Source organism: Eubalaena glacialis, chromosome 4, assembly GCF_028564815.1.
Source record: "Eubalaena glacialis isolate mEubGla1 chromosome 4, mEubGla1.1.hap2.+ XY, whole genome shotgun sequence".
In the NCBI taxonomy this organism is placed as follows: domain Eukaryota; kingdom Metazoa; phylum Chordata; class Mammalia; order Artiodactyla; family Balaenidae; genus Eubalaena; species Eubalaena glacialis.
The window spans coordinates 186008362-186034170 of record NC_083719.1 but is presented as its reverse complement, the minus strand read 5'-3'; the positions used below and the strand labels follow the sequence as shown (position 1 = coordinate 186034170).

The window sequence follows — 25809 nt, the reverse complement described above, 5'->3', positions numbered from 1 at the left end:
CACCTGTTGGTGTTCATAGCGGCGCTATTTACAATAGCCAAGACGTGGAAGCAATGTAAATGTCCATTGACAGAGGAATGGATAAAGAAGATGTGGTACATATATACAATGGAATATTACTCAGCCATAAAAAAGAATGAAGTAATGCTATTTGCAGCAACATGAATGAACCTAGAGATTATCATACTAAGTGAAGTAAGTCAGACAAAGACATATTATGTGATATCACTTATATGTGGAATCTAAAAAATAGTACAAATGAACTTATTTACAAAACAGAAACAGACTCACAGTCTTAGAAAACAGACTTCTGGTTACCAAAGGGGAAAGGAGTGGGGGGATAAATTAGGAGTGTGGGGTTAGCAGATACACACTACTATATATAAAACAGGTAAACAACAAGGATTTACTGTATTGCACCGGGAACTATATTCAATATCTTGTAATAAACTATAATGGAAAAGAATAAAAAAAAGAATACAGATATATTCACATACATGTATAACTGAATCACTTTGCTGTATGCCTGAAACTAACACAATATTGTAAATCAACTATACTTAAATTAGAAAAAAAAAAAAAGAACTGGGGAGCCGAGTCAGGAGGGACCCCAACCGCAGGCTCTACCACCCTGTAGCTCTTTGGTGAGACAAAGCCAATCACGCTGCCTACGTTTTGCACAGGCTTTTTTGTCTTGTTGAGGGAACCAGCCACGCTTCCTTCTGGCTGTGGAATTGGGTGTGTGAGGCTGGCATTGGTGTACCTGTCTCCTAGCATTGAAAACTGTGGCCTCATGTGAAAAGATGCTCCACGTCAGTAGCCCTCAGGGAAATGCAAATGAAAACCACAGTGAGACACCCCTTCACATCCATCAGGATGGCTAGAATCAAAAGACAGACAATAACAAGTGTTGGTGAGGACGTGGAGAGGGTAGAATCCTTGTCCCCTGCTGACAGGAATAGAAAACGGGGCAGCTGATTGGAAAACAGTCTGGCAGCTCCTCAAAAGGTCAAACATAGAGTTTCCATATGACCCAGCAATTCTACTCCTGGGTGTCTGCTTAAGAGAAATGACAATATATGTCCACACAAAAACCTGAACGTTAATGTTCACACAGCGTGATTCACAGTGGCCAAAAAGGTGGAAGCCACCCAAATGTCATTTCATCAACAAACAAGCAGATAAACGAAACTGTGGTCCATCTGCACACGGGAGCATCACTCAGCTGTGAAAAGGGGTGAAGCCCTGACACTCGTTACAACGTACATGGACCCTGAGAACACGATGCTCAGTGAGAGAAGTCACACAGAAGGACACACACGGTGTGATTCCATTGATGGGAAACGTCCAGAACAGGCGGACCCACAGACACAGAGAGTGGGTTTGTGGTTGTCAGGAGCTGGGGAGGAGGATGGGGAGTGACTGCTGATGGGGATGGGGCTTCTCTTTGGGGTGATGGAAAGTTCTGGAACTAGACGGTGGTGATGATTTCACAGCTCTGTGACTATATTAAGTGCAATTGAATTGTACACTTTAAAATGGTTAAAATTGTAAATTTTATATTATGTTTATGTTACCAAAAAAGCCCTCCACCTATTGGTCTAAGTGGTGACATTTCAGGGCGTGAGCCCATGGGCAGTCCTTGACGGGCTGTGGGGGACTCCCGTTTCTGGCTGAGGTCAAGCCCGTGGAGCCATGATCTCTGACACGTTCTCGTTTTAAGCCCCATCCTTGAGAGTCTGGCACAGGGGCGTGAATTCCTCTGCATCTGGGGCTGCTGAGCAGTCACACCTTGGACGTAGGTCCTGCCAACCCTGGGCCCTAACCGGCCATGCATGGAACTTAGAAGGAAGGCAGGTGCTCTGGGGTCCCTGGGAGAAAGCAGTGAGTGAGGCAAGGCTGTGGGATTGTTGAAAGTCCTGCCCTCCTTTCAGGAAGGGGGACTTGGAGGGGGGGTGAGGTGTGGGGGAGGTGAAAGGTCAAGAATTATGGAACTTTCTGGAACCTTCTGGAACCTGGTGGAATGTAGGTGGCCTTGTGGCATAGTGAGACTTTGGGGTTGGAGTGATTGCTTAGCCACTGGATGACTTTCTCCCTGCATGATTTTGGGCCAGAGGATGAGAGACTTTTGGACGGGGCAAGAGGACCTTAGGGTGTCACAGGGATGGACTTGTCCTTTGAGCCAAAGGGACATTTGCACTGACATCTGTGGAAGGTTGGCAGTGCACAGGCCACGCTCGGTCACTGCTAGGGCGGCGTCCGGTTACCCGGGAGTGGCTGGCGGGCCGGGAGAATATCTGTGCGCCGTGGACATCTGCGTTGTTGTCTCGCAGGTGCAGTCCCCGCCGTCTGTGTTCCTTGCCCTCCACGCCGGACCTTCTCCAGGCTCATTGCCTCCAAAGCAGGGTCCCCCCTCGGCCCTGCTGACAGTGGGGCTGGGGCATCCTCTGGGGGGCCGTCCTGGGCACTGTGGGGTGTGGAGCAGCCTCTCTGGCCCCGCCCACTCGATGCCAGGAGCACCCCCATCCAAGTCATGATGACCACGGATGTCCCCAGACATTGTCCGGTGTCCCTGGGGTGGGGTGGGGGCAGAATTGGTATGTAATGGGATCAAAGCCAAAGATAACGTGTTTGGAATTGTCGGCTGCTCTGTGATGCCCGTTGACATCAGAGTGAAGCTTGAAGCCCCACACTGACTCAGCACTGCCTGGAATGTTCTGTCTCCAGATGATGTTCCCAAACCATCTTCCCTAGAAAAATTCTTGGTAGAACGTATGGAAATGTAATTAAGCGGCCGTTTTTCCTCTGCGGGGATGACATAGATTTGGGTCTGTAATAAAGACGAATGAGTCCCTCTAGCCCTGAGGGCCAGGCTGGGTAGGCTTTCTCAGCCTCCCCGCTGCTGACATCGGGGCTGCGGTGGAGCTGGGTTGTCCTCTGTGGGCCCGTCCTGGGCGCTGTGGGGTGTGGAGCAGCATCCCTGGCCCCCACCTACTCGATGCCAGGACCCCCCCAGTTGTGATGACCATAGATGTCCCCAGACATGGCCCAGTGTCCCCTGGGGGCAAAATTGTTTCTCTTCTTCATTGAGAATCTCTATGCAATATATGTGAATGTAAGTTTTTCTTGGTATCCTACAGGATCTTGGGGAACTGTTTCCCAGCTGTTCTCTGTGGGGTGAAGCCCACATATGAACCAGTTTAGGTCATGGCTGTCCTTCAGAGCTGTCCTCAGGAGAGGGGCCACGCAAGCTGAGATTTGCAGTCTCTCACCAGCCTGGTTTGGTAAATAATGTTCCCTGCCTTTCTACCTCCGAGCGAGTGACCTCTTTCTCTCCTTGCTGGCCAGCATTTCCTGGTCTTTGCAGTCACAGGTTTTCAATGGATAACACTGAACTTGGCCATGGCATTCTCCCTTCCAGTATTCCTTGAGCCTGGATGTCTCATAAAAGCCAGAGTCCTGTTTCCTGTGATGGTCCGGGGGTTTAATGAGGCCCCCTCTGTGGCGGAGAGACCCTTCCACCGTGCATCTGTCTCCAAGAATGTGATCTGTTTCAATTCATTTATGAATATGACCAACTGTCAGGGTGGTTGGCACAGTCAGGATATATTTGAAGAATATAAAGCAGTTTGCAACCCCATAGAATGTTCCATGTGTTAAAACATTGGCAGTCCCAAGTGTGTAAAAATCTGGACTTTTATCTATTCTGGTCTCAGCCAGAGGGGGAGGCGTTCTGGCAGTTCTGTTTTAAGAAAGGTAGTACGATATATATACATATATATAACATATAGCATTGTTTTCTGAATCAGTTTTTATTTTTGGTGACACACAACAGCACAGCTTTCAAACCTGATAATGCAGAAAAACTGCCTGATGTAGTATATGCTATTGAGTGTGAAAATCTGGTTATGATTGTCAGCTAAGGATAATTCACCACCCCCAGATTTCACATCGAAGCAGGTGTCCTCTCCATCTTCAAACAGTCACCTTGGGAGACCTCGTCCTTGGAACATTGCATAGATGTGATTGCCTTCAAGAGCAGGCTGCACTGCTTTTGTATATTTCAAATATACAAATTTGTATGTTTCAAATACATTTCAGATTTTCATCTTTAGAGGGTAGATTTGAATTTGGAAACAGTCCGTATTAGCCTGCTAATGCCGCATAACAAGTCACCACAAACTTAGTGGCTTGAAACAACACACGTTTATTGTCTCACAGTTTCCGTTTCCGTGGGTCAGGAATCCAGGTGCAGCTTAGCTGGGTCTTCTGCTCAGGGTTTCTCAGGCTGCAGTCAAATTGTCGGCCTGGGCTGCCGTCTTATCTCAACTGGAGAAGGATTGCTTCCAAGCTCACTCATGTGGCTGTTGGCATGGCTTAGTTTCTTGTTGGCTGTTGGCTGGAGGCTGTTCTCGGTTTTTTGGCTGTTGGCCAGTGGGCCTCCCCAGCATGGAAACCTGTTCATCACAGCAGCAAACGAGAGAGTCTGCTAGCAAGGTGGAAGTTACATTCTCACACAAGATAGTCACGGAAATGACGTCCCCAGCCAATGCCGTATTCTAGCGGTTAGAAGCAAGTCACAGGTCCCGCTCACACTCAGCGGGAGGGCAGTGATACAGGCACTGGGACCAGGAGTTGGGGATCGCTGGGAGACCATCTTAGAGTGCCCTCCACCCAGCCAAAGGTCACTCAGTGGTGAGTAAGGTGGACGGCCCAACAGGAACAGGGTTGATTTTGCTTGAATGGGAGATGCTATTATTGCCAAGTCACAGGACTGTATTTCTTCGGTATAAGATTTTTGCTTTGTCTCTGAAAGTGATTTCTGAGGATGCATCCAGAAATGTCATGAGATGGCATATTGCTTGGAAATAGTTTCTCAAGGTGGCTGTTTGAAGAGAAGGATGTCTACTTAGTTCTTTCATGGTGGTTAATCACCCAGCTACTTGCCTTGGATCACCTCATGTGTTAATGGAGAATTAGAGACCAGCCTTTGCTTGTTTCAAGGGTGACTTAGGATGGGATGAGAGGGAGGGAGGCATGCTTGGAGGACTCCTGGATTTGGAGTCCTTCAGGTGTGGGTTGCTTCCAGGCTGTGCCACTCAGCAGCTCTGTGACTTTGGTAAGTCACTTAACTTCTCTGAACCTCCATCTTCTCCAGCAAAATGGAGATGTAAGGGTGACACATAGGAGAGGGCCATTAGTGGGAAAACTAGTGAAATCTGAATAAACCGTGGAGCTCGGTTAATAGTAACATAGCAACGTTGATGTATGACAAATGCATCCTGGTTATGTGAGTTAACATTAGGGGAAGCTGGGTGAAGGATAAACGGGAGATATCTGTATTATCTTTGTAACTCTTCTGCAAATCTAAAATCATTCCAAAGTAAAAAATTTATTTAAAAAAAGCCAAGAAGACTCTATTTTTCACCTTTAAAATGGTGAATATTTTTTTTTCTTTTTCTTTTTTGGTCGCACCTGGCGGCATGCGGGATTTTAGTTCCCCAACCAGGGATCGAACCCATGTCCCCTGCAGTGGAAGCGGGGGTCCTAACCACTGGACCACCAGGGAATTCCCCTAAAATGGTGACTATTAATAAAAGTAATACCCGTGTTGATGAGGGTGTGGACAGAAGGATAGTATAAGATGGCATAATCTTTCTCAACAATAATTTAGTAGTGTGTTTCCGGGAACCTTAAAAATATGTAACGGTGTCTGATCCCTTAATGCCATCTCTAAAAATATATATTAAGAAATACATCAGTAATTAGAGATAATTAAAGTAATTAGATGGGCATAAAGATGCTCTCAGCAGCATTATTTATAAAGCAAAAAATGGGAACAGTCTAAGTGGCCAATAGTAAGGAAATTAGTTCATCAATTATGATATATTAACTCAATGTTAATATATCATGGGCAGCCGTGAAAAACTATGTTTTCAAAGAATACTTAGTGATGTGAGAAAATGCAGTGATAGAATGTTAAATAAAAATGGCAGAGGAAAAAGTGGCTAGTTGCTTTCCTTATAATTAAAAGCTAATTCCTGGGGCCAGAAGCTCAGCTGAAAGCTTCAGGTTTGCTTTTCTAGAAAGCCGTGGCCAATGCCCAGTAAGTTATATGCCGAGATGTTCTGTATGGTGCCTGTGTCTTAGGGCGCATGGGCTCCTAATGTGAGTGACAGCAGATGGGGTTACCTGTGCATTGACTGCCTATGACAACACTGCCGCCTCTCGGAGTTAGATTTCCGGAGCCGAAATCCACACGGACTTCACCTCCACAGAGCAGTCTTTAAAGTACAAGTTGGGGGGCTTCCCCGATGGCCCAGTGGTTAAGACTCCACGCTTCGATCCCCGGTTGGGGAACTAAGATCCCGCATACCGGGCGCGACGCGGCCCAAATCGGGAACTTTTACGATTAAAAACAACAACCACCACCCTCCCAGCTTCTCAGGACACTTGGAGGAGCTGAGGTCATCGGGCCACTTCCCACGTGGTGGCAGCTGGGCCGGGAGCAGTGCCCCCTGCCAACAAGCCAGGTGTCGTGTCTCCAGGGAGCCACATCGCCATCACCCGCCCGCCTGCCTCAAACTCGTGACCGCGGGACGGGCACGGAGCTCAGCGCGCCGCCTCCTCGGGCCTCGAGGGGGAATGTTCCCAGGCGAGCTGCTTCCCAGCACACAGCCCTCCAGGAGACGGCGGGGAGTCAGGGGAGCGTGGCGGATGCCGAACCGGTTACCCGGGAGCACTTTCTGATCGGCGCGAAGGACGCGGCTCGGGGGCTGGCATACGTGGGGGTCAGGAGAGCTGGGGCGTAGGGTGAGGCTGGGAGAGCAGGAGGGAAGGCCAAAGAAGTGGTGCTGTGGGCTGAACTGTGTTCCCCCCAAAAGATATGTTCCAGTCCCAACCCCTGGTACCTGGGCATCAGGCCTCATTTGGAATTAGGGTCTCTGCAGATGTAACTAGTTAAAATGAGTCATGCTGGGGGACTTCCCTGGTGGTCCAGTGATTAAGACTTCGCCTTCCAATGCAGGGGGCACAGGTTTGATCCCTGGTTGGGGAACTAAGACCCCATAGGCCGGTGCAGCCCAAAAAAAAAAAAAAAAAAGTGTACTAAAAGAAAGAGTTATACAGATTTCGGTGGACCCTACATCCAATGGATGGTGTTCTTACAAGAAGGCCACGTGAAGACTCAGACACACAGAGAAGAAGGCCGTGTATGACAGAGGCAGAGATTGGGCTGATGTGTCTACGGGTCAAGAACTTTAAGAATTCTTTAAGAATCACCGGTGGCCCCGAAAGCCGGGAGAGAGCAGGAAATACTTCCTCCCTCACAGCCTCCGAGGGAAGCAGCCCTGCGGACACCTCGATCTCGGGCTTCTGGCCTCCAGCACTGGGAGAGGATACATTTCTGTGGTTTGAAGCCACCCCGCCTGTGGTCATTTGTTGCGGCCAACCCCAGGAAATGAGTACAGTTGGTGAGGGTCAGGTCATGAAGTAAACAAGGTTTGGAAAACCAAAACAGAACCCCCCAGCAAACCAAACCACATATTTGGAACTTGTCAGGTATGGAACATCCGGAGGTGCCCGGATTGCTGCGGCCTGACTTTTGCTTTCACCTCATTTCTGCCTCCCTGGTTTGGTCTCTGAGTGACAGGTAGAGTCCAGCGCTTACTGCCAAGGAGTTACTTTCAACGGAGCAAGTGGTTTCCATATTTGCCTCTGGGCTGTGTCTGAGGACATCAGTGGTTGTCATGACCAGGAGCTCCTGGCATTGAGTGGGTGGGGCAGGGAGGCTGCTCCACACCCCACAGTGCCCAGGACAGCCCCACAGAGAATGATCTGGCCCCAAATGTCCACAGTGCCAAAGGGGAGAAATCCTGTGTTAGTTATTTGGAAAAACAATTGAGTTAGGTCCCTAGCTCAAACTAGACACCAGAATAAACCCCCGATGGTCAGATGGTGTAAGCCAGGGTCACCCCCACTGTCTGTGAGTCACCTCCTCTCCCTCCCACTCAGGTGTGTATTGAAATGTGTGCAGCATCCCAGGACCTCAGAGGTCAGATGGTCACGGGACGCACAGCTACCTGGGGGTCCATGGAATCCCTAACCCAGGGGGATCTCACTCAGGGTGATTCTGCCCCCAGGGGACACTGGATGACATCTGGGGACATCTGTGGTGGTCACGACTGGGGATGCTCCTGGCATCAATGGGGTGGGGTCAGGGATGCTGCTTCACCCCAGAAAGTGACCGCAGTGCTAATGAGGAGAAAGCCTGGCCAAAGGTGACCTTCAGATGAAAGCGTATTCTGTGGGTCTCAGCACCGGGACCAGAGCTGCACCGAGGCAGCTGGGGCTCCGGGAAGATGAGCTGGGGCAGCTGTGCCCGTCCTCGCTCAGCACGTTCTGCCCTCCAGAGGCTGTAGGGCTGACCTTGCAGGGTCAGGGAGACGTGGTTCCCGCCAACACCAGAGCACAGAGCAGAAGCCTGGCTCCATCCCACGTGAGAGCGAGGTTGAGGTGACAGCGCAGCCCACGCACCGCAGCCTCAAAGGCAGACAGGCTGGCGGGCTGCCAGCCGCCAATCACCCCGACAATCCCACACACCTACGATGACACGCGCTCCCTGGGGCCGGGCTGGGGCGGGGCTGGCAGTCGGGGAGTGGGCAGACCCCCTTCTGGCCGAGGAGCGGATAGATCATGGGGCAGGCGTCCTTGGCCAGAGCCAGGCGGAACCAGCCCGAACTCCTTTCACTTCCAGGGAGGCTTCCTCTGCTGTCTTCATGCCTCCAACAGAACCTTCAGTGAACACTTAGTCTGAGAAGAGAACCCTGTAGGGCCTTGAGGCGGTGAGAGAGGATCTTTGTGCAGAGCCAATAAACACTATGAAGGGCCAGGGGGTAAATATTTTCAGCTTTACGGGCCAGCTGGTCCTTTGTAGGAGCGAATGTCATAGCTGATGTATAAGTGAATGGGTGTGGCTGTGTTTCAACAAAACTTTATTTACAAACACAAGGGGTGGGCAGGATTTGGCCCATGTGCCGATAGATCAGCACTGCCCATCTCCTTCCGAGGCTTCCTCCCAACTTGGTGGCCGAAGGCTGGCTTTATTGCCTCTCGGAGCCTCAGTTTCCCCATCTGGAGAGTGAGGATAATTACGCTCCTATGGACCCGTGTGTAGATTATTAGCTATTGTAGGTCAGTGATTCTCATCTGGGATGTCCTGCCCCAGGGGACATTGTCTGGGGACATCTGTGGTTGTCACGACTCGGGGTGATCCTGGCATCAAGGGAGTGGGGGCCAGGGAGGCTGCTCCACACCCCGCAGCACCCAGGATGCCCCTGACAGGGAATGACCCGGCCTTGAATGTCTGCAAGGCCGAGAGGAAGAAACCCTGATGTAGATAAAAGTGACCAGTAAGTCAACTTGCAAAGACCAGGATGCCGAGTCGTATTAGCTGTCTGTCTGGCTTTCTTTGGACTATGGTTTCACCCTCATGTTCCAGAACTCTCTGTCCATAGAACTGCTGCCCTCCCCCAGGCCCAGGCGCTGGCTGCGCACTCAGCAGGCCTCGCTCCAGCACCTCCTGGGCGCCATGGCCTTCCGAGTGGATGCGCCACGTTGCCCGGATCCGCCTGGGATGTTCCAGAAGATTCCTCCTGTGAAGCAGCCCCTGCGCCGGGGTCCACCATGGTTGTCGCAGGAGCCACTCAGCCACCTGTCTTTTCTCCCCCTCCTCACTCCTTTCCTGGGAGCAAACTTCCCCTGCTGATTGGCATATCCTGTTCTTAGCGTCTTTTCTTTTCTGGGCTTTATATAACCCTGTCATTATTGGATGCTGTCACAGGAACTTAATGTTCCCTCAATCACATTTCAAAGCCTTCTTGAACATAAGTAGCTAATTGTCATCACTCCCTTCTTTCCTTTTTCTTCTTAAATGAACTTTTCATTTCAGACTAGTTCTAGATTCACAGGAGAATTGGGGAGGCAGTACAGAGAGTTCCCACGTACCCGCCCCCCCACAACCAGTCCCCCTGTTCTTAACACCTTACATCAAATCTGGTACATTTGTCCCAATTAAGAAACCAATACTGATATGTCATTATTAACTAAAGTCCATACTTCATTTGGATTTCTTTAATTTTCCCCTGATGCCCCTTTTCTGCCCCAGGACACATGCAGCGTCCACAGGACACTGAGTTGTCACATCCTTCTAGAGTTTTTCTCAGACTCTCTGTCCCCAGGAACCATTTCTCCCTCTAGGGAAGGATTACTTGGGGCCGTTACCGGTGGCGATTTTGCAGACGGTAAACTGCCCTATCTAGAATGATAAGAAAATATTTTGCTCACCAAGTCGAGATATTTTGGATGCCTTTTGTAGCCAAGGTTGATAAACAGGAGGTATTTGCTACCAGAAGTCGGCCCATGGATTTTTTTCAAGGTGATGGGAAAGCAACAGCCCCTTCTCTGAATCTAAGAGAAATGACGCCTCTGTGGCGGTGAGGTTTCATGTTGCAGATGGCCTGGGATGATCTTGCTGGGTGATGGTGAGGGGCAGCGGGGTCCTTCTGGTTAGGACCTAGGATCTAGTTTCCCTCTGCAACGGTGCCTCCGTGTGAGCAGTGGTGCCATCTCCTCATAGACCACCGTCCAGTCTGGGGGTCGCCAGCTACAGCCTCTGGGCCGGATCCAAGCCACCTGGGTTTGTAAATGTTTGTCGGCACAGAGCCTCACCCACTGGTCGATGACTGGCCAAGTCCAGTAGTAGCGACAGTGGCCAAAAGTATTTGCCACTGGCCCTTCACAGAAACACTTTGCTGAGCCCTGGCCTTGTCAACAAAGCAGTTAATAGATGTTCTAATGTTATGAAGAAGTCCTACTAATAAAGAAGTTATACGCTATTAACAATATGCCAGGCACTGATTTCTGCATTTGATAGATGTTCACTTATTTAATCTGAAAAAGCCAACCTGCTCAGGTGTGGGGCGCTGACGTCATTGCCATGTCACAGATTTGGAAATTGAGGCACGGGCGGGCCTTAGTCAGTCATGAAGGTGGGACTGAACGCCGCCCATGCTGCCTCTCAGATGCAGGAATATCTGTCCCCACCCACCCCCTTCCGGGGGACTGAGTGAAGCTATTTTAATTTTGAGTGGAAAACGAAATCTGTGTGTACATGTTTTTTTTTTTTTTTTTTTTTTTTTGTCGGAAATTGGTCCTCTTCCCAAAGCAGTCGCCCGTTCCCCCATACGGTACAGCGCCAGGTGGGGGGGGGGGGGGATCTGATGATTGCTGCCTAGCACAGTGGGGTGATCCTGTCCCCCTGGGGACACTGGGAGAGGTCTGGGGACGTCTGTGGTTGTCACACTGGGGGTGCCCTGGGCCTCGAGTGGATGGGGGCAGGGATGCTGCTGTACCTCCACAGCACCCAGGACGGCCCCGCACAGAGGAGGACCCGCCCAGTGTCAGCAGGGCTGATGGGGGAGACCCTGTACTAATTATTTGGGAAAATATTGAGTCTGATCCCTGCTCACATCAAGAAGCAGAATCAACCCCCGGGGGTCAGACAGTAAAAAGCAGGGAGACCCCACCTTGTGTTACATGGAGGAGGGTTGGGAGTCTCTAAGGCACCAGGACACAGAGCTGAGGGCAGCAGCCTCCTTCCCCCCTTTCTGCTGAGCCCCCAGAGACCTTTAGCCCCTGGGTCAAGCATGCCAGGACCTTTTGTGCCGTCTGATTGGGGTGTTCTGGCCCCTGATCTGTTCAGTCCCGTGGCTTTGGAGCAGCGTGTCTGCCCTGGGTGCCTCCCCGCGAGTCTCTGCCGGGGCTCAGGAGCTCAGGTGGCGAGGCTCAGGCTGCCATCCCCCACCCCCCAGGCTTCTCCTCCCACTTCATGCAATCAGAGCTCCTCAGGGTGACACATTTAGATGGTTGCTGTGGTGATGAGTGAAGGCTGGGGTGATAACTGCAGTGCGTGTCTATATCGAGCCTCCAGTGAGGCAAGGTGCGCCTGCCACACGCTGGTGGGATGTCACTGTGGGAAGGGAAGGGGGCTCAGGCCTCCCGGGCCCACCCACTCGGTTCCCAGAAGGGGCCTGGGCTGGGGGGGGGGGTCTGCCTGTCGCCAGGTGCTAGGTCCCTGCCATTCCTGCCCATGAGGGGCATGCCAGAGCAGAGGGGCATCTCGCCTCCCAGGGGACACTGGGTCACGCCTGGGGACATCTGTGCTTATCACAACTGGTGGAGGGGCTCCTGGCATGAGTGGGTGGGGACCAGAGGTGCTGCTCCACACCCCACAGTGCCCAGGACGGCCCTCCACAGAACGACAGGCCCCCATGTCAGGAGGGCCGAGGGCAAGACCATGCTTTAGAGGGAAGCAGATCAAGGCAGTGGATTTGTTCAGTCTCAGAACCAGCTGCTGGTATTTCTTGATAATCTGTGAGACCCCAAAGGCTTCCTTTTCTTGTCCCGGTTTTTCTACTGCTTTCCCCTTGTTGAATTCACTGTGTCCCATTAGTCTCTTGTGTCCCCCTAGATGATCAGGTCTATAGATGGGAAAACAAGAAAATGAAAAATCCAATGCTGTTAGTTGCTTGCCGTTAGAAAATTGTACTGGTTGAAAAAAATATACATGGAGCTGTCTGGTGAATCAGCCCAGATGGCAGATGTATCAGTCATCTCTTGCTGTGTAACAAATTACCCTAAAAACTTAGTTTCAACAACCAACATTTACGCTCTCACAGTTTGTATGGGTCAGGAACTTGGAAACAGCTTAACTTGGTGGTTCTGGCTCGGGGTCCCTCAGGAGTCTGTAAAGCACACGTCAGCCGGGGCTGCCTTATCTGAAGGCTCGATGGGGCCAGAGGAGCTGCTTCCAGGATGGCCCCTCACATGGCTCCTGTCCACATGGGCCCCCATGGTGCTGCTTGAGCCTCCTCACTACATGGTGGCCGGCTCCCTGAGAGCAGACAGAAGCCACACGTCTTTCATGACTGATCTCAGAAGTGACCTGCTATCACGGCTGTCACGTGGAATTGGTCACGAAGACCCTGATACCAAGCGGGAGGAGACTGCAGGAAGGCCATGAATCTCAGGAGGCTGGGGGCATTGGAAACGCTGCCACAGCAGGTGAACATAGCTCTGGAAATCAGTCAGGATGGGAACATTAGTTGCCCAATGTCCCTAAAAAACTAAAAGAAATAAAAGGGCACACCACCTGCCACCACAGAGAGATGCTCTATGGAGTGACTGAGATTGTGATTTTATCAGGAATTAGGGGCACAGTCCATTCCCAGGGCAATCTGTGTGGAGTTGCATTTCCTGGAACCCTACTTGGGATGCCTTTTGTCCACTTATTTCAGCCGCTTTCACCCTCCTCCCTGCAAAGCTTTGACGACAGCAACAGGGTGGGTGGAGGGCAAGTATCTATGGTCCCATCTCTGTGTTCCACGCAGTGTGGAGCAGAGGGAGGAAGAGGGGCCTCGCCGAAAGCTTCACGCCAGGAGGTGGAAGGGGCTGAACCTCCCAGGCGGGGAGTGGTGATGGGAATGGGTGAGAGTCAGGCTGATGCGCGGAGTCTGGCCCCCGCAACGAGAGAAGGAAAGAGGTTGCCTGCTGCCCAGCGCGATCTTGCAGAAATCAGCTCAGCACTGGCCAGAATATGCTTTCCATCGGCCAAGTGGGATTTGGGAGTAATCCCAGGGCGTGATTCTATTAGGGCTCTTGTCTGATCCGCTCGTGGGGCCTCCATGGTCCCTGGGCCTGGGGATGGCTCCGGAGTAGGTTAATCCAGGCTGGAGTGGCCAGAAAGTCTTGATCCTAATGATATGATCTTGTTATGATACTGGCAGGGGCTTTGGGGGAAACGTAGAAAATCCATTTGGCCAGGATTGACCCAGCTTGTGTCTGGGTCCTGTTCACAACAGCCTGATGAATCGGCTGGTCAAGTGTGAGCGCAGAGCCGTCATCTGGGCTATGATGGGCTCCCTCCTCCCTCCCTCCTTTTCTTTCTTTCTCTTATCAGAGTTCCTGGTTCTCGGTATAACCCTCCTAATTCGTCCCTCTTCTAATAGGCCGCTTTTTAGAGTACTTTTATTTATTTTTTTAATTTTTTGTTTATAAATTTATTTATTTTATTTATTTTTAAAATTTTTGGCTGCGTTGGGTCTTCGTTGCTGCACGTGGGCTTTCTCTAGTTGCGGTGAGCAGGGCTACTCTTCATTGCAGTGCACGGGCTTCTTGTGGGAGTGGCTTCTCTTGTTGTGGAACACGGGCTGTAGGCGGGCGCGCTTCAGTAGTTGTGGCTTGCGGGCTCTAGAGCGCAGGCTCAGTAGTTGTGGCGCACGGGCTTAGTTGCTCCACGGCATGTGGGATCTTCCTGGACCAGGGCTCGAACCCATGTCCCCTGCATTGGCAGGCGGATTCTTAACCACTGCGCCACCAGGGAAGTCCTGGGGACCTGCTTTTAAATGCAATGTTCTAGGGCTAGATTCACTCACATCGTCGGGTGTTACAGTGTGCAGTCGGCAGAATAATGGACCCCCAAGGACATCCGTGTCCCGATCCCCAGAACCTGTGAATGTGTCACCTTATGTGGTAAAAGCGACTCTGCAGATGGGGATAAGTTAAGGCCCCTGAGACGGGGATGAACGTCTGGCCTACGAGGCGGTCACACCAGTGCACCTCCCTGCGGCCGCGTTGCGAAAGGTCCTGTGCTTTTCCATCCGGGTCCTGCTGAGATGCTTGAGGGCCCCCCCCCCCCCCGCCCCCGGGCTCAGCGAATCGGGAATTAAGAACCATAGGTGGTTGGTCTTCAGCTCCTATTGCATTAGGTGCAAAGTGAAAAACAACAATTAAAAAAAGGAAAGAAAAAGCATTTTCCTGGAACACCCCACACGAGAGGTGGGGCTGCCACACCCATATGACCTTGGATGAGTGGAGGTCCCTGTCAGCGTCGCCTCCTGGGTGTTCAAGCAGGAACCCACCCCGCATCGGGTACAAACCTCTTCAAATCAGAGAGCTCCGTCCGCTACGAAAACGGAGAGGGTTCCTAGTTCCTACCCTCCACTCGGTCAGAATTGCCCGATGGGTCATTACCTGACCTTCCAAGACTAGACAGGCCAGACCCATACACACAATAATAATTAGAAAATGAAGTAGTAATAATGAAATAATAATGAATTATTCCGATAAAACGAATAGAATAAGGAAAAAAATAAAATAATGAATAATTATGAAAGAAGATAAAAATAGTTTTGGGGGGGTTCATCAGTTTTATTTGTGTCGATTAAGCACAGCTAGTGAACGAATACTTATTTATTCATGTCAAGGCAATTTTCTTTGCCAGATCAGTGAACAGTTTGTAAAGACAGAAAATCACCTGGCTATACCATGGAATCTGTGCAGTGAATAGAAATCACACTTTTGTAAATATGTTCTTCACACATACCAAATACTACTGTTGTTCTTTTTTAAAAAATTTTACTTATTAAACTATAGTTGATTTACAATATTGTGTTAGTTTCAGGTGTACAGCTTCAGATTCTTTTCCATTGTACTTTATTACAAGATACTGAACATAGTTCTTTGTGCTATACAGTCGGTCCTTGTGTATCTATTTTATATGTAGTAGTATCTGCTAATTGCATACTGCTAAGTTATCTCTCCACCACCCCCCATCCCCTTTGGTAACCATAAGTTTGTTTCTGTCTGTGAGTCTGTTTCTGTTTTGTAAATATGTTCATTTGTATCATATTTTATGTAAGTGATATCATATAATATTTGTCTTTGTCTGACTTCACTTAGTATGAAAATCTCTAGTTGCATCCATGTTGCTGCAAATGGCATTATTTCTTTCTTATTTTAAAAATATTTATGTATTTATTTTTGCCTGCATCGAGTCTTAGTTGTGGCGTGCAGGCTTCTTTCTGGTTGTGCTGTGCAGGCTCCAGAGTGCGTGGGCTCTGTAGTTGCGGCACACGGGCTTAGTTGCCCCATGGCCTGTGGGATCTTAGTTCCCAGACCAGGGATCGAACCTGCATCCCCTGCATTGGAAGGCGGATTCTTAACCACTGGACCACCAGGGAAGTCCCTCATTCTTTTTTATGGCTGAATAGTATTCCATTGTATATATACACCACATCTTCTTTATCCGTTCATCTGTTGATGGACATTTAGGTTGTTTCCATGTTTTGGCTACTGGTATAGTGCGTCTATGAACATTTTTAAATAATAAAAATAATACATAATGAAAGAAGAAAAAAATAATTTTTAAATAATAAAATAATGAGATAAGAATTAAAAATAAGTCATAAAAATAAAATAATAAAATAAAGATTTTAAACAAACAAAGAAATAATTAAATAAAAGCAATACTATGATTTTTGAGTACCTGGCCGAGAAGGGGCGAGAAGGAAGAATGGAGCAGCCGCTTTGGAGAACAGTCCAGCAGTTCCTCAGAAAGTCCAGTGTGGACTTGCCAAATGACCCCGAGGTTCCACTGCTGGGACTGTGCCCGGAGAACGGGAAGCTCGCGTCCATCCACACGGAGATTAGCGGGAGAGAGGTGCTGCAGTGGCCCCTTCCTGGCTGTGAGGTCTCCTGAGCTCCGGGGCGGCCACATGGCCTGGCACCTGATGTGCTGCTCCCGTGACCCAACGCGACATCCCTAGGGCAGTGTGCACACACCAGGCCCCGAGCGGCGACCGCCAGCTTTCCTCATTGCCACCCCTCCTTCATTTGACCTTTCTTGCAGAGTGGCCCGGAGGCTCTAGATTTTCCTAAAATGAGGCTCCAGAGAGAACTCAGTTCAAGAAAAGGGAGGTGCCTAAATGCACTGTGGGATCTGGATGGGATTCTGGGACCGGAGAGGGACATTTGTGGAGAAACCAGTGACATCTGGATAAAGTGTGGAGTTGGTAGTAATGTACCAATGTTGGCTTCTTGGTGGTGACAAACGTGTACCGTGGTGATGGACATCAGAGGTTGGCAAATGAGCCTGGGGGTCAAATCCAGCCTACATTGGCCTGTTTTTAAAATTGTATTCATTAGCTATTTAAATGATAATTAATTAATTTTTATTCTGTAAAATATACATAATATGAAATTTACCATCTTCACCATTTTTAAGCGTGCAGCTCAGTGGCTTTAAGTACATTCACACTGTCGTGCAGCCATCCCCACCATCATCTCCAGAACTTTCTCATCTTCCCAAACTGAAGCTCTGTCCCCATGAAACACTGACTCCCCAGCCCCTGGCCCCCACCATCTACTTCCTGTCTCTATGGATGTGACTCCTCTAGGGACCTCAGGTGAGTGGAATCAGACAGTATTTGTCCTTCTCTGTCTGGCTCCTTGAGCATCATGTCCTCAAGGTTCATCCGTGTTGTAGCAGGTGTCAGAACCTTCTTCCTTTACAAGGCTGAATAATATTCCACTGTATGGATGCAGCATACTGTTTATCCTTGGCCTATTTTTATACAGCTTAGGAGCTAAGTGCCTTTTACATTTTTAAAGGGTTGAAACGAACAAACAGGAATATGCAGCAGAGAGCCTGGAGCTGACAAATCCTGAATAGTGAACATCTGGTCCTTTGTGGAAAGGTTGGCCGACCTCTGCTCTAAGGTGTTAACATGAAGGAAGCCGAGTGGGGATGTTTGGGAACGCTCTGTACTAGCTTCGCAACTTTTCTCTAAATCCACAATTATTCCAAAATGAAAGACTTTTAAAAGGAAAATTTGAGGAATTAGGGAGGTCCTTTTTTAAAAAATATTTATTTATTTATTTGGTTGCACCAGGTCTTAATTGTGGCAGGCAGACTCCTTAGTTGCAGGGAAGTCTTTCTGAAGCAAGACATGAAACGCCAAAGTCGTGACTCAGAACCAACTAGGACTTTGCCTTGAAGCTGCGTGTGCCTTCTCCTTGTTTCTCTTTTTATTACGAGCGTTATTATTTTGTAACTTTGAAGATGATGATTAATCAGTTAGTGTGACACTGCTTCACATTTGGGACCTCCCCGCTGGAGGATTCCAGGACGTGAGATGCACCACCGTGGTTTTTGCAGTGTTTCTCTCTGCTCAGAAACTTTAGGATTTCTCTGTTCCTGGCCTGCAGAGCCCTCTGGAATCTAACTCTGGTTCAGGGGTTGTCAAACTCATTCTGTAAAGTCCAGAGTGTGTATATTTGGCTTTGCAGGCCTCGCACTCTCTGTGGCAACTGCCCAATTCTGCGGTTGTAACGCAGAAGCAGGCTCAGACGATCCAGAAATGAAGAGGAGTGGCTGTGTGCCAATAAAACTTTATTTACAAAAGCAAGCAGCGGGCAGGATTTGGCCCATGGACCAGAGCTTGGCAACCCCTGCTCTTGTTTATCATTTCACCTTTATCTAATATTTCTCATCCGCCTGTCCAGTATTGGGAAATGATTAGGAATTCATGCCTGGGGTCTGTCCGACCTGCCTTTAAGGCCTGGCTGTGCTCACACGTGACCTTGAGCAACTTACTTTCTTCCTCTGTGACTCCATTTCTTCCTTCATAAGAAGTGAATTATAATATTTGTTAGGATAATTAAATGAGCATATATATATATAAATGAGTGGATATATATATATATGTGTGTATATATATAAAACTCAGCACAGAGACTGGCACGTATGTGTTCAGAAACTATTATTCTACTGTATGATTTATTTAAATAGTCTCCTATTGTAGTGGTTAGCTAGTGCTGTGTAACAAATCACTACAAACTTAGTGGCTTGACAACACGCTTTTATTATCTCACAGTTTCTGTGGGTCAGGAATCTGGGTTTGGTTTAGCTGGGTCCTCTGCTCAGGGCCTCTCTCTCACTGGTTATAGTCAAGGTGTCGGCCGGGGCTGGGGTCTCATAGGAAGGCTCAACCGGAGAAGTTGCTGCTTCCAAGTTCGTATGGTTGTAGGCAGGATTCAGCTCCTGTGGGGCCTTGGTTCTTTGGCTGTGCTGGAGGCCACCCTCAGTCCCCTGCCACGTGGGCCTCTCCGACACAGCCGATTGCTTCACCAGAGCGTGCACGCTGAGAAGGTGACAGTCTGCTAGCAAGATGGAGGTTGATGGCCAAAAGGCATGTGAAAAGATGCTCAAAGTCGCTAATTATTAGAGGAATGCAAATCAAGACTACAATGAGGAATCACCTCACACCAGTCAGAATGGCCATCATCAAAAAATCTACAAACGATAAATACTGGAGGGGGTGTGGAGAAAAGGGAACCCTCCTACACTGTTGGTGGGAATGTAAGTTGGTGCAGCCACTATGGAGAACAGTATGGAGGTTCCTTAAACAACTAAAAATAGAGTTACCATATGATCCAGCAATCCCACTTCTGGGAATATATCCAGAGAAAACCATTATTCAAAAAGACAGATGCACCCCAGTGTTCATAGCAGCACTATTTACAATAGCCAAGACATGGAAGCAGCCTAAATATCCATGGACAGAGGAATTGAGAAAGAGGATGTGGTACATATACACAATGGAATATTACTCAGTCATAAAAAACAATGAAATAATACAATATGTAACAACATGGATGAACCTAGAGATTATCATACTAAGTGAAATAAGCCAGACAGAGAAAGACAAATATCATGTGATATCACTTATATGTGGAATCTAAAAAAAAAAGGATGCAGATGAACTTACTTCCAAAACTTATGGTTACCAAAGAGGAAAGGTGGGTGGGGGAAAGGATAAATTAGGAGGTTGGGATTGACATATACACACTACTATGTATAAAATAAATAACCAACAAGGACCTACTGTATAGCACAGGGAACTCAATATTTTGTAATAACCTATAAGGGGAAAGAATCTGAAAAAGAATATATATATGTGTGTGTGTATGTATAACTGAATCACAGTATGTATGTACTATGCTGTGTACCTGAAACTAACATGATATTGTAAATCAAGTATACTTCAATTAAAGCAAAAAGAATTACAAAAAAATGCAGGTCACAGTCTCATGGAACTTGATGACAGGAGTGGGCCTCGCCTAACACCACCCAGCTGTGTGGGGCTGGCCCGCTCACCCCAGATCCACAGGGCTCTCCAGTCTGTGCCCTTGGCACCGACTGGATTGTGCAGAATCCCCAGAACTAGCGAGCACCTCTTGTGGGCCGGCGGTGACAGCAGTGTGAGCTGCCGTGGTGAGCAGAGCACACGCTATTCCTGCAGTCTGGGATCTCGCCTTTCTCGGGGGAGACTCAACTTTGAACCATGTGATGCTGATGGGCACCAGGTGTCTTCCGGGGGGATGACAGTGTCCCGGGATTAGTGCGATGATGGCACAACCCTGTGAATCTCCTAAAAGCCACTGAACTGGACACTTTATTTTCTTATAAATTTATTTATTTATTTATTTTTGGCTGCATTGGGTCTTCGTTGCTGCGCACAGGCTTCCTCTAGTTGCGGCGAGCGGGGGCTACCCTTCGTTGCGGTGCACGGGCTTCTCATTGCGGTGGCTTCTCTTGTTGCAGAGCACGGGCTCTAGGTGCACAGGCTTTAGTAGTGTGGCGCGCAGGCTCAGTAGCTGTGGTGTACGGGCTTAGTTGCTCCGCGGCATGTGGGATCTTCCTGGACCAGGGCTCGAACCCGTGTCCCCTGCATTGGCAGGAGGATTCTTAACCACTGCGCCATCAGGGAAGTCCGAACTGGACACTTTAAAAGGGTGAATTTTATAGTAGTTTAATTCTGTCTCAATTTTTAAAAAAGGAAAAGAAAAGGAAAGCGTGTGGATGAGGTGGGGCTCACAGGTCATAAGAAGTGCTGCCCAGGGGCTTCCCTGGCGGTCCAGGGGTTAGGACTCTGCATTTCCACTGCCGGGGGCACAGGTTCCATCCATGGTTGGGGAATTAAGATTTTGCAAGCCGGGCGGCACAGCCAAAAAAAAAAAGAAAAAAAGTCCTGCCCATGACAAGAGTGGACGAATGTCCTATCCATGCAGGGCCCTGATTACCACACTTGAAAGTTCTGTCTGCTTCCCTCCAGTGATTTATTTCTCCCTCACAGCGCTGGACACCTTGCACCTGGCGTTCTCGTTCTCTGTGTCTGAGATTTACCGACCCTGCCTCGTCGGCAGTTCTGAGGGCAGGGTGTGCGGGGGGTCGGCAGGCCCGGCTTCATGCAACCCTGTCTGCACTCCAGGGCTCTGCTGTCACCATCCTGAAATTTGTAATAATTTTTGAACAAGGGGTCCCACATGCTCATTTTGCCGCCAGCTCTGCGGATTCCATAGCAGGTCCTCCTGAGGGCCTCGCCTCCTCGATGCACTGCTGGCCCCTCACGGGGACTCGGGGTTCACCCTGATGGGAAAGTGAAAGCCTAGCATCTTTGTCAATGAAAATCACAGGGACAGCCTGGTGCCAGCTGGTGCGCCTCTCAGCCTGCTGTCTGTGAGCCCCGGGGACGTGTTCCTGTGGGCACGAGTTTCGTCCTCGCCCTTCTCTGCTCCGCTCTAAGCCAGTCTGGACTGAGCACAGCCGGGGGGGAGGCTCTGTGGTGGTCACCTCACTGCCCAAGTCCAGCTCCAAGGACTAGAGGACAGCCCGCAGCAGGCGTTAGAGGGCTGGGGCGTGGGGAGATTTGCAGATGGTAGATGTGAGAGCAGAGGGAGAGACACCATCTCAACAATGATTCATAAGCTGCCCATGTCCACAGCAGCGTGATTCACAGTAGCCAGAAGTGGAAACAGCCCGCACGTCCATCGGCGGACGATGGATGCACCCACCGTGCTCCTCCACACACGGGAGCATCACTTAGCCGTGAAAAGGGGTGAAGCCCCGACACTCGCTACCACGTGGATGGACCCCGAGAACACGATGCTCAGTGAGAGAAGCCAGACGCAGAAGGACACACAGGGTGTGATTCCATTGATGGGAAACGTCCAGAACAGGCAGATCCACAGACACAGAGAGTGGATTCATACTTGTCAGGGGCTGGGGAGGGGGAGGGGGGTGACTGCTGATGGGGACGGGGTCTCCTCTTGGGGGGATGAGAATGTTCAAATATTGGTTGCGGTGATGGTCACAGAACTTTGTGAATGTACAGAAAGACCACTGAATTGTCCACTTTACGCAAATTGTGTGGCATGAGAATTATATCTCAATAAGACTAAAAAAAAAGGTGCCTGGTTTATCAGTCACCGTCTCCAGGTTTGGCTAATGTCCCCTAGTTGCGTAAGGAGCCGCCATTGGGGGGCCGGGTGAAGGGCGCCCGGGACCCCTCTGTACTAGTTTCCAACTTGTCGTTAGTCTTTCATTGATTCAAAAAACAAAAAGTTGAAGGATCGGAGGCATAGACGGTCCCTGCAACGTTGAGGCGAGTCTCGGCCTCCAGGTCTGTGGGCATGTTGCTCTGGCCCTCGCATCTCTCACCCCTGCGGTCCACTGCTGCCCGGCCCTCCGCGCTCTCCAGGGCGCCCCTCTGGCCTCAGTGGCCAGAGCAGTTCCAATCCTAAGCGGCGGGCCCGGTAGAGCAGATCCTGCTGCTGGAGGAGATCTAGCCGCTCCCGGAGCCCAGAGGGCGTTCCTGAGGCCACAGCGCCACCTGCAGGTGATGGTGGGGATGTCGGTTCTCCATCCTGGCCTTTGATTGGCAACAAATTAGCCTCAACTCAGAGAAAGGGAGCCAGCATTTAAATTTTTATTTTTTAATCATTTTTTAAAGTTTAAAATTTTTATTTATTTTTGGCTGTGTTGGGTCTTCGTTGCTGCACGCGGGCTTTCTCTAGTTGCAGCGAGCGGGGGCTACTCTTCATTGCGGTGCGTGGGCTTCTCATTGCGGTGGCTTCTCTTGTTGTGGAGCATGGGCTCTAGGCATGCAGGCTTCAGTAGTTGTGGCATGTGGGCTCAGTAGTTGTGGCTTGCAGGCTCTAGAGCGCAGGCTCAGTACTTGTGGTGCATGGGCTTAGCTGCTCTGCAGCATGTGGGATCTTCCCGGACCAGGGATCGAACCTGTGTCCCCTGCATTGGCAGGCAGATTCTTATCCACTGTGCCACCAGGGAAGCCCTTTTTTTTTTTTATCATTTTTAACTTTAAATTTTCATATTGGGGTATAGTTGATTTACAATGTTGTGTTAGTTTCAGGTGTACAGCAAAGTGGTTCAGTTATACATATACATGTATCTATTCTTTTTCAGATTCTTTTCCCATGTAGGTTATTACAGAGTATTGAGTAGAGTTCCCTGTGCTATACAGTAGGTCCTTGTTGGTTATCTATTTTATATATAGTAGTGTGTGTATGTTAATCCCAACCTCCTAATTTATCCCTCCTCCTCACCTTTCCCCTTTGGTAAACAAACCGAAAGTTTGTTTTCGAAATCTGAGTCTCTTTCTGCTTTGTAAATAAGTTCATTTGTGCCATATTTTAGATTCCACATATAAGTGACATCATATGGTATTTTTCTCTTTCTGACTTAACTTCACTTAATATGATAATCTCTAGGTCCATCCATGTTGCTGCAGATGGCATTATTTCGTTCTTCTTTATGGCTGAGTAGTATTCCATTGAATATATGTACCACATCTTCTTTATCCATTTATCTGTCGATGGACATGTAGGTTGTTTCCATGTCTTGGCTAATGTAAATAGTGCTGCTATGAACGTTGGGGTGCACGTATCTTTTCAAATTAGAGTTTTCTTCGGATAAATGCCCAGGAGTGGGGTTCCTGGATCATATGACAACCCTACTTTTAATTGTTTGAGGAACCTCCACACTGTTCTCCATAGTGGTTGTACCAATTTACATTCCCACCAACAGTGCAAGAGGGTTCCCTAAATTTTTATATACTTTTAAAAATTTATTTATTTATTTATTTTTTGGCCATGCCGTGAAGCATGTGGGAGCTTAGTTCCCCGACCAGGGATTGAACCCGTGCCCCCTGCATTGGAAGTGTGGAGCCCTAACCACTGGACTGCCAGGGAATTCTCTCCCTAAATTTTTTTTTTTTTTTTTAAATCATCACCTTTTTTGACCAGGATTCTTTCTTTCTTTCTTTCTTTCTTTATTTATTTATGGCTGTGTTGGTCTTCGTTTCTGTGCGAGGGCTTTCTCTAGTTGCGGCAAGTGGGGGCCACTCTTCATCGCGGTGCGCGGGCCTCTCATTATCGCGGCCTCTCTTGTTGGGGAGCACAGGCTCCAGACACGCAGGCTCAGTAATTGTGGCTCACGGGCCTAGTTGCTCCGTGGCATGTGGGATCTTCCCAGACCAGGGCTCGAACCCGTGTCCCCTGCGTTGGCAGGCAGATTCTCAACCACTGCGCCACCAGGGAAGCCCCCTAAATTTTTTAATTGAGTTTTTTTTTAAATAAACGTTTTAGAATAATTTTAGATTTTTAGAGGTGTTTCAATGAGAGTTCCTGTCTACCCATCACGTAATTTCTCCCAGTGGTCACGTCATTCATAAGCAGTGCGTTTGTGACAACTAGGAGGTGGACATGGGTACATTTCTGTGACCTCAGTCTATTCTTTATTCAGATTTCACTAGTTTTTCCTAATGTCTTTTTTCTGCCCCAGGACCCCCTCCAGGATCCCACCTTGCATTTTGTTGGTCACATGCCTCAGGCAAACCCCCGGTGAGCTGGGCACTCTGGGGCACCCTCGGTCAGGGGGTTGGCTCAGCCCCCTCCCCTTCCTCCCAGGGGACCTTGGGGGTCAAATGCTACAGGTGAACATCTTTTATAAACTATCAAAGGTCATGTGAACATCCAGCCCTTTCATCCAATTCAGTTTTGGAACATGTGAAAACTTCATCAGGGATAACATTGTAAATCACTAGCAAATCTTTCTGGCAAATTGCCTTTGTTACATTTACCCTCTCTGCATTTTGAAACATCCTATCTGTGCCATCCTCAACGTCCGGCAGAGTAACCAGAAGGCCAGGCTCCCAGAGCAATTTTTATGTCTATTCACAGGCGCACGGCTCTTCCATGCGGACACTGCTAACACCCACCCGGCATTTCAGGGCCAATCATGCTCAGCTAACATGGTACGTTTTTCTTCCAGGGAGCGGACGTTGGGTTCCTGAACCTCGGCGCTGAAGACAGCCAGGCCTCCAGCACAGGTCAGTGTCCTGAGGTTTTTCTTTTCTCCACGTTCAGTGTTTGCGCAGGCCTTGGTTGGCGGTTCGGAGCCAGGCTGAGTTAAGAGGTTGGGGTTTGCTGTCCAGGCGGCGTCCTCGCCGTGCACGCCTGCATCTTCCCAGCTCTGCTCGTTTCTGAGGGCTCGTCTTATCCATCAAGAGGGCACGGGAGCCACAGGGAACGTCTTCTGCCCTTGGCTCCAGGAGCAGGGGGACAGAGCAGGGAGACGTGGGGCCCGCAGGGTGGGTCCTAGCGCACCCAGGATGGGCGCAGAGCGGCGCGGGCCCGTCAGTGCCACCTGCTTCCCAGCTCTTAGCTTCCTCCTCAGGAGGCTTAATTGGGGTCTACGGTGCTTCACTCCATTTCCCGTTTGCGTGGAGGGTGACCCGTCGATGGCCATCGGCCAGAGCAGAGCTAAGTCGTGGGGCGCGACAGATATCTGAAGCCCGTCACCCACCCCAGTGGGACAGCAGGTCGGGAAATGTGGCGAAGGCCTCAGGAAGGTTAAGTCAGGAGCAACATAAAGCTCAGTCCTGGGCTCTTAACTCTTACTCACTTGTTTGTTTCTGGTCTTGTTCCCAAGAGGACTTTGAGTAGCTTTTGTGATGTTTGAAGAAGAAATAGCATGAGAATGAATGAGGTTGCCCAATGGCCTGCCTGGTTCGTTGACTGTAATTGTCAGGCCTGTTTCCCTGCCGGGCA

The 25809-nt window shown here is 49.3% G+C and overlaps 1 protein-coding gene across 1 annotated transcript in view; it reads left to right on the top strand.

Annotated features, from left to right (window-relative positions):
• The window catches only part of GNG7 (G protein subunit gamma 7), a 155781-nt gene that overhangs the window by 22087 nt on the left and 107885 nt on the right, over positions 1–25809 (top strand). The window contains exon 2 of the mRNA XM_061190931.1: positions 25031–25088. The gene's annotated coding sequence lies outside the window, so the exon portion shown is untranslated. The remainder of the gene's footprint in view (positions 1–25030; positions 25089–25809) is intronic.